Raw genomic sequence first — 8139 nt, 5'->3', positions numbered from 1 at the left:
TCTCAAGTGCCCTCTGCGTATCTAGTTTACTGCAGTGATTATGAGAAGGAGAGAGAGAGAGAGAGAGAGAGAGAGAGAGAGAGAGAGATAAGACAGGAAGGCTTTACCTAAACTGGGTCTGACTATGAAATAAGGAGAGACGTGACGAGAGAGAGAGAGAGAGAGAGAGAGAGAGAGAGAGAGAGGAGGGACGAAGAAAGACAAGAGAAGGAAGCCAAATGGAAGGAAGGGAGGAAGGAATAAGGAAGGGAGGAGGAAGGAAGGAAGGAATAAGGAAGGGAGGAAGGAATAAGGAAGGGAGGAAGGAATAAGGAAGGGAGGAGGAAGGGAGGGAGGAAGAGAAAGAGGAAGTCTGGAGAAAGAAAGGCAGGAAGGAAGGAAAGAAGAAAAAAAATGGAAGGAAGGAGGTTGAAGGAATCTGGAAAGAGAGAGAGAGAGAGGGGGGTGGCAAAAATGATATATATGGAAGGCAAAAGAAAGGAATAGACAGGAAGGCAGGGTGGGAAGAAAGAGATAAGAGGGAGGGAGGGAAGGAGGGAGAGAGGGAGGGAAGAAGGGGGAGAGGGAGAGAAAGATAAGTAGAGAGATACAAGAGGAGGGAATGAAGGAGGAAAGGGGGGGAGGGGAGATTAGCAAGAAGAGAGGAAAGGACAGGAAGGGAGTGGAGGGAAGGGGAGAGGAGGGGAGAGAAGAGGAAAGGAGAGGAGAGGAGAGGAGAGGAAAGGAGAGGAGAGGGGAGGAGAAGAATTGAAGAAGGAGGAGGAGGAGGAGGGGGAATGGTATGATATGGAATAGAGGAAAGAGGGAGAGGAAGGGAAGAAAGGGTGAAGGAATATAAATAGTATAATAATAATAATAATAATAGTTGCAGTTGTAGTAGTACTAGTTATAAAGGAATGGAGAAGAAAAATAAGGGAGGAAAAAGGGAGGGAGAGAGAAGACAAGGAAGAAAGGGAGAGAAAAGAGAAGGGAGGAAGTAGAGAGATGTGATAAATGGAGGGAGGGAGGGAAAATGGGAGAGGAAGGAAGGGAGGGAGGGAGGGAGAGAGGGAGGGAGGGAAAATGGGAGAGGGAGGGAGGGAGGAAGGGAGGGAGGGAGAGAGGAAGGGGGGAGGGAAAAGGAGGGGGATAATGTTTGAGGGAGGGTATAAAGTTCCACCTTACTGTTTAACCACTCACAGGCCGGCAGGGAGGAGGAGGAGGAGGAGGATAAAGAAAAGAAAGAGAACAGGAGTAAGGAAAGAGGGGCAAAATGGAAGAGCAGAAGGAGAAAGGAAGGATGGAAGGAAGAAATGCAAGAGGGAAGGAGAGAGAGCGAGAGAGAAAGAGAGAGAGAGAGAGGGAGGGGAGGGGCAGTAGGTCAATCAGCTGTGAGATTCAGTTTCCTACCAATTTACCTATTTCGGCGGGGCCAGACGAGCCAAAAATCAAATCACTTCACTTCATATCACTCCAACCCCGCCACACTAACCTCATTTCACAGCACGTCATCTCAACTCCATACCTTACCCTTCTAAATATCATCTCAACCCCACCACACTTACTTAACCCCCTATCTAACCTACTAAACATCATCTCAACCCCACCACACTTACTTAACCCCCTATCTAACCTAGTAAACATCATCTCAACCCCACCACACTTCTTTCACGTCATTTCGCGTTCTCGTTTCACCTCATATGGCCTTCTGGGGGATAGGGAGAGAATTTATAACCCTTTGCATAACCAGGCAGCTCCAGCACCCAGTTATATCAGTGCTACCACGTGAAGGCGTCCCTCTCCACCAGCCACATATAAACAAAGGCTGAACGTGGCGGCCTTGGCTAGAGAATTATCCGGATTTACAATATTTACACCTCCATTTACGTGATTTACACTCGGATCTTGAATTTGCCTCTCTCGTGGTTTGAATTTTGTTTTTTCTGGAAGGGAACACTTTGCGGGCTCCTGGCAGGCCTTTGGTTCCTTCTTCCTTGCATACAAAAATGAATAAATAAATAACGCTGCTTTTTCACTCCAAGGGGCTGATGATTGTGTGATAGTGAGAGAGAGAGAGAGAGAGAGAGAGAGAGAGATTATTATGCTTTGGTATAATAGCCTTGGTCTATATTGTTAACAAGATTGAGGCTAGGCTTATATATCTTTGGAGAGAGAGAGAGAGAGAGAGAGAGAGAGGCGGGGGGAGGGAGGGGGGAAAAAGGAGAAAACTAATACAAGAAAGAGAGGAGCTGAAGGAGGGAAGGAGAGTGGGGAGACAAAGGGAAGAAGGAAGGAAGGAGAGAAAGAAGGAAGGAAGGAAAGAAGGAAGAAGGTAGGAAGGGAGAGGAAAAAGGGTGAGAGGGAGGAAGGAAAGAGGAAATGAAGTGAGAAAAAATGAGAGGAGAAAGAAGAAAGATGCTTAGATAAAAGGGAGGAAGGAAGGAAGGAAGAAGGAAGGATGGAAGGAAGGAGAGAAGGAGCAAAGGAGAAGAGGGAAGTTGTGAAGGAAGGAAGGAAGGAAGGTTGGAGAGTGAGAAGACGAGGGAGAGAGAGAGACTGAAGAAGGGAGGAAAGATGAGAGAGAGAGAGAGAGAGAGAGAGAGAGAGAGAGAGAGATATCAGGTGAGAGGGTTACCATAGTGATGGGGGGTTGCCAGTTAGCGTATTTTCAGACACACCTTACATACTCCCTCGCTTGGTAGGTAGGTAGGTAAGTAGAAGTGTGGGTGGGTGCGGTAAGTAGACAGATAGATAGATAGACAGATAGATCGATACAACGAGAAGTAGATACAGAGAGAAAAAAGGAGAGGACGGTAAGTAGACAGACAGATAGATAGACAGGAGGTAGGTAGGTAGGTAGGTAGGTAAGTGGGACGGTAGGTAGGTAGGAGGATAGAGACAGGCAGACAAAGATATGAGGGTAACTACACAACAGAGACAGGCAGACAAAAGTATATAATGGAAGGTAGGTAGGTAGGTAGGTAGGTAGGTAGGTAAGTTGTACGGCTGGTTGGTAGGCAGATACACAGACAGACAGATAGATAGATAGGTGTGTTTACAGTAGAAACAGGAGGGTTGATAGATAGATAGAAAGATTGATAGATGGATGGAGAGAGAATTCAGCTGGTAGGTAGGTAGGTTCAACAGGTTCTCTCTCTCTCTCTCTCTCTCTCTCTCTCAGCCACGACGAAGTTGAGCTGGTAAGAATATTTTTTAAAAAGAGGACAGAATTAGTTGTTATTGGAGAGAGAGAGAGAGAGAGAGAGAGAGAGAGAATATTCTTAATAAACCTCGCATACAGCTATATATAAATCAAAAGGCACAATCATCATCATCATCATCATCACCACCACCACCACCACCACCACCACCACCTAGTAGCCAGATAGATAGATAGACAGATAAACCACAGGCGGTGGAGAGGGACGCCTTCACGCGGTGGCACTGATATAAAACGTCCCTCAACTGCCTCTCTGTCGCTGCCCCTCAACAACAACATCAACAACAACAACACAATTCACTATTTTTAAAGGTTAATCGTTTGACAAATTTCCCAAATATATTCGATTTTTTAAACATCCTTCCTTCTGTTCATCCTTCCATCAACTCTTCATTCGTATCATCTATCATTTCAGTTTCTCCGTCTATCCATCCATCCTTTCCTTCCTCCCCCTCCCTCCTTCCTGCCTTCCTTCCCCTCCCTCCTTTCCCTCCATCCTTTCTTTCCCTCTTCCTTCATCCTTCTTTCCTCCCGTCATCCCATTTCCTCTCCTTTCTTTCCTTCCCCCATTCTTCTCTCCACTTTTCCTTCCCTCTCTCCTTGCCCCCTTCCTTACTTCTCTCCCCCGCCCTCCCTCCAGCTTTCCTTACCTACTCTCTCCATCCCTCCTCCCTCCCTCCCTCTTTCCTTCTTCCCTCCCTCCCTCCCTCCTTCCTTCCCCCCATCCTTGGCAACATTTATTTGGCCTGAAATTTGTGCAGAGTTTAGCAAGTTAGACGATAACTTAGGGAGAGGCCAGTGAAGGAGGGAGGGAGGGAGGGAGGAAGGCATGGAGGGAGGGAGGTAGGCAGGTAAGTAGGTAGATAGGTAGGTAGGCAGGGACAGGCCAGTGACAGAGGGAGGGAGATATGAAGGAAGGTAGGCAATTAGGTAGGTAGGTAGGCAAGCAGATAGATAGGTAGGAAGGGAGGTAGGTAGGTAGGTAGGTAGACAGGTAGGTAGGTAGGTCAGTAGGTATGGAAGGAAAGGCGAAATTCAGTGAATGATGTAAAAGATGGAAGAGGAAGGAAGGAAAAGATGGAAAGAATGAAGGAGAGAAGGAAGGGAGAGAGGAGAGACGGAGGAAGGGGAGGGAAGGAGAGAGAGGGAGGGAAAGAGAGAAAGTGGGAGGGAAGGAGAGAGAGGGAGGGAGGGAGGGAGGATAAAGAGAAACAGATAGATCGTCATCTTTAAAAAATGCACATTGGAGAAAGCGCTGACTAGATAGATAGATATATTGAAAGATAGATAGATACCTAGATATTAATAGCTACCGACATATAACTAGAAAGCATACTACTACTACTACTACTCCTACTACTACTACTACTAATAATAATAATAATAATAATAATAATAATAATTCTGTCAAATCCAAACAACCAGCTAATAACTTTTCATATCCATACATAATTAAATCCCACAGAACGACAGAAATATATCTGAATATTTCGCAACACATCCCCCTCACCGATTTATGCTGCACCCTACACCTCATAATCCACTACTTCTCTTCTGTGAATCTACCTTGCATCGCTAATTAAACTATCTGTCTGTCTATCTATTGCCAGACGCCTTAATCCCATACGGGGTGGCCACAAACAAATCGCCTTCATGTCGCCCTGTCCCCCGCCATTTCACTGCCCCGCTCCCAACTCACCCCCCCCCCTCTCTCTCATATACCTCTCCACTCCATCCCTCCATCTCATCTTTGGCCTCCCCCTCCCTGTCTCCCCCTCCACCTCAGTCACAGACACTCTCCTGGTCAATCTCTCACTCTCCATCCTCTCCACATGGTAAATAACATCCAAGTGAATTTTATGGGAGTATTAGACTGGATGAATAGCAAAGGAAAATGTGTTACGGTACCAGTCCTCCTACTCAGCTAAGTTGATTATATTTCACGTAACTCAATGGCAAAACACAATACGTCTTTTCCTTAGCACTTCTTCGTGACTAGCATCATATTTTACATCCTTTCCATAGCACTTCTTCCAGACAAGCATCATTTTAATTTCCACAGCACTTCTTCGTGACTAGCATCGTGTATTACATCCTTTCCACAGCACTTCTTCGTGACTAGCATCATATTTTACATCCTTCCCATAGCACTTCTTCGTGACTAGCATCGTATCCTTCCTATAGCCCTTCTTTATGACTAGCATCATATTTTACCTCCTTCCCATAGCACTTCTTCGTGACTAGCATCGTATTTTACATTCTCTCTATAGCACTTCTTTGTGACTAGCACCAAACTTTACGTCATTTCCATACGGTAGCACTTCCTCGTGACTAGCATCATTTTCCATTTCCACAGCACTTCTTTGTGACTAGCATCAAACACTACATCATTCCCATTGCACTTCTTCGTGACTAGCATCATAAGAACATACCTATATCTTTACATCATTCCCATAACACTTCTTCGTGACTAGCATTATTTTACATTTCCATAGCACTTTCTTGTGACTAGCATCATATTATACATTCTTTCCGTAGCACTTCCTCGTGACTAGCATCATATTCTAGCATTAATCTGTTTTTTGAGTCCGGCTTTCAAGATGGGAATTTTACAAGATAGAAAGGAGACTAGTAACCAAGGAGACTTATTCCACCTCATAACTAAGGCCTGTCTTCTCGCCGGTTATGCAAGCTCCCTAACACCTCTTCCTAAGCGACTTATTTCGTTTAGTATATGGTTAAGGAAGCTCCCTAACACCTCTTCCTAAGCGATTTATTTCGTTTAGTATATGGTTAAGGAAGCTCCCTAAAGCCTCTTCCTAAGCGACTTATTTCGTTTAGTATATGGTTAAGGAAGCTCCCTAACACCTCTTCCTAAGCGATTTATTTCGTTTATTATATGGTTAAGGATGCTCCCCAACATCTCTTCCTGAGCGATTTATTTCGTTTATTATATGGTTCAGGAAGTTCCCTAACACCTCCTCCTAAGTGACTTATCTCGTTTAGGCCTATTGTATAGTTATGAAAGCTCCCAAACACCTCTTCTTAAGCTATTTATTTCGTTTATTATATGGTTAATGAAGCTCCCTAACACTTCTTCCTAAGCGATTTATTTCGTTTATTAAATCTTACTGTCCTCTTCTGTTACATAAATCCTTTCAATATCGCCAAACTCTGCATAAATAACGTACAAATGGATACTAGCCAGGCATATCCAAAAACAAATCGCTAAAGAAGAGGTGTTAGGGAGCTTCCTTACCCTACAAAAATGCGAACCAGTCCCATCAGGTGAAAACAAACTGGGTTAATATGGGATTTACCATGAAGGGGTGGCCACAAACAAATCGCCTCCCTGTCACCTATCCTCACCATCAGGGTACCCTCCGACTAACCAGCTCATCCTCAGTCTCCCCCCTCCCTAAACTTAAATCACACTCTCCTTGTCAGTCTCTCGTTCTCCACACTCCACACCCTGCCACCACCTCACCCACATACTCTCCTCGTTAGTCTCAGTTTATTCTTGGATATGGCTGGTTAATAACAATCTGTATGTTCTGTTGGCATAACGTTCTCCCTACGTGTCAAGTGGGGTTGGTGGAGGATTAGTGCCCCTCCCTGTAAAACAATTAACTCTAAGCCTTGGCCACCCCGTCTGGGATACATGGCGTCTGGCAATGAATGAATGAATGATGTTATTTTATGCTAAATACTGTGATTATTAGATTTAAATGACACACAAGAGGAGAGTATGGAGTATCAGCAGAATAAATCGCTTAGAAGGAGGTGTTAGGGAGCTTCCTTAAGATGCTGCGGCCCAATGTTCATCTGAAACGTGAACCCAATGGACTGCAGGCTGAAGTTGTCCTCTCTCTCTCTCTCTCTCTCTCTCTCTCTCTCTGCTTACCTACTTACCTGTACCTACTTCCTTGTCTATCTGCTACCTACTTCCCGCCTGTCTATCTATCTGTTTACCACCCTACCTTCCTTTCTACCTATCTACCTACTTACCTACCTCCTCTGCTCCCTGCCTACCTACTTACCCATCTACTGTACCTCCCGACTTCCCTTCCTGTCTACCTACCTACCTACCAACCTACTTACATACCTACTGTACCTCCCGAATTTCCTTCGTCTACCTACCTACCTACCTACCGTTCTACTTACCTACTGTACCTCCCGACTTTCCTCCCTGTCTACCCCTCTACTCTGCAGTCCTTTTCTACCTGCTGACGCTATGAGAGAGAGAGAGAGAGAGAGAGAGAGAGAGAGAGAGAGAGAGAGAGAGAATAAAACCGACTTGTAAAATATAATTAAATACAAAACGAATGAGCGACAGTATATACGAGGGAAAGAAGCAGGGATGGTGAGAGGGAAATGGAAAATGAGATGGCGCGAGAGAAAGAGACACATGTTGCATCAAGCCTCCCCACCTGTAGAGCCAGCAACGTTCCTTCCATCCTTCCCTCCTCTCTCGTCTTCCTTCTTTCCGTCCCTCACATCGGTCGCGGTGGAGGTGAAATACGTGGAGGAAACCCGCGAAATGGAGGGAAACTGGAGAATTAAACCTGGAGGGCCTGAGGAAGAGAGGCACCACACACCCCTACAACAGGTAGAATCACACTGAACCCGGTCTGACAGACAGCTTGACTCTGCCCTGTGATGCTGAGTGTGAGCAGAGTTACCACGTTTACAAACACAAATAACGCTAAATTTAGCAACAATTCACTAGACTGATACAAAATGCAAAAATCGCCAAGAAGTCGCCAGCAAAACCGCTGAGGCCTCTAGAATACTGTTTAAACTCGGCAAAAATCTGTGCTAAAGAGGTACGTCTTCAAGCGGTGGCACATGTGTAACTGGACAGCATCGCTGTTCGGTTATAAACGTCCCTGAACTTCCCACTTATCCCCTGAAATGAGGATGAAAACAGTAGACTTAGG

This window comes from Coenobita brevimanus, chromosome 41 (assembly GCF_032717465.1).
Source record: "Coenobita brevimanus isolate Jiangsu-jjx chromosome 41, ASM3271746v2, whole genome shotgun sequence".
Taxonomy (NCBI): Eukaryota; Metazoa; Arthropoda; class Malacostraca; order Decapoda; family Coenobitidae; genus Coenobita; species Coenobita brevimanus.
The sequence above is the reverse complement of the archived record's forward strand: the minus strand, read 5'-3'. Positions refer to the sequence as shown.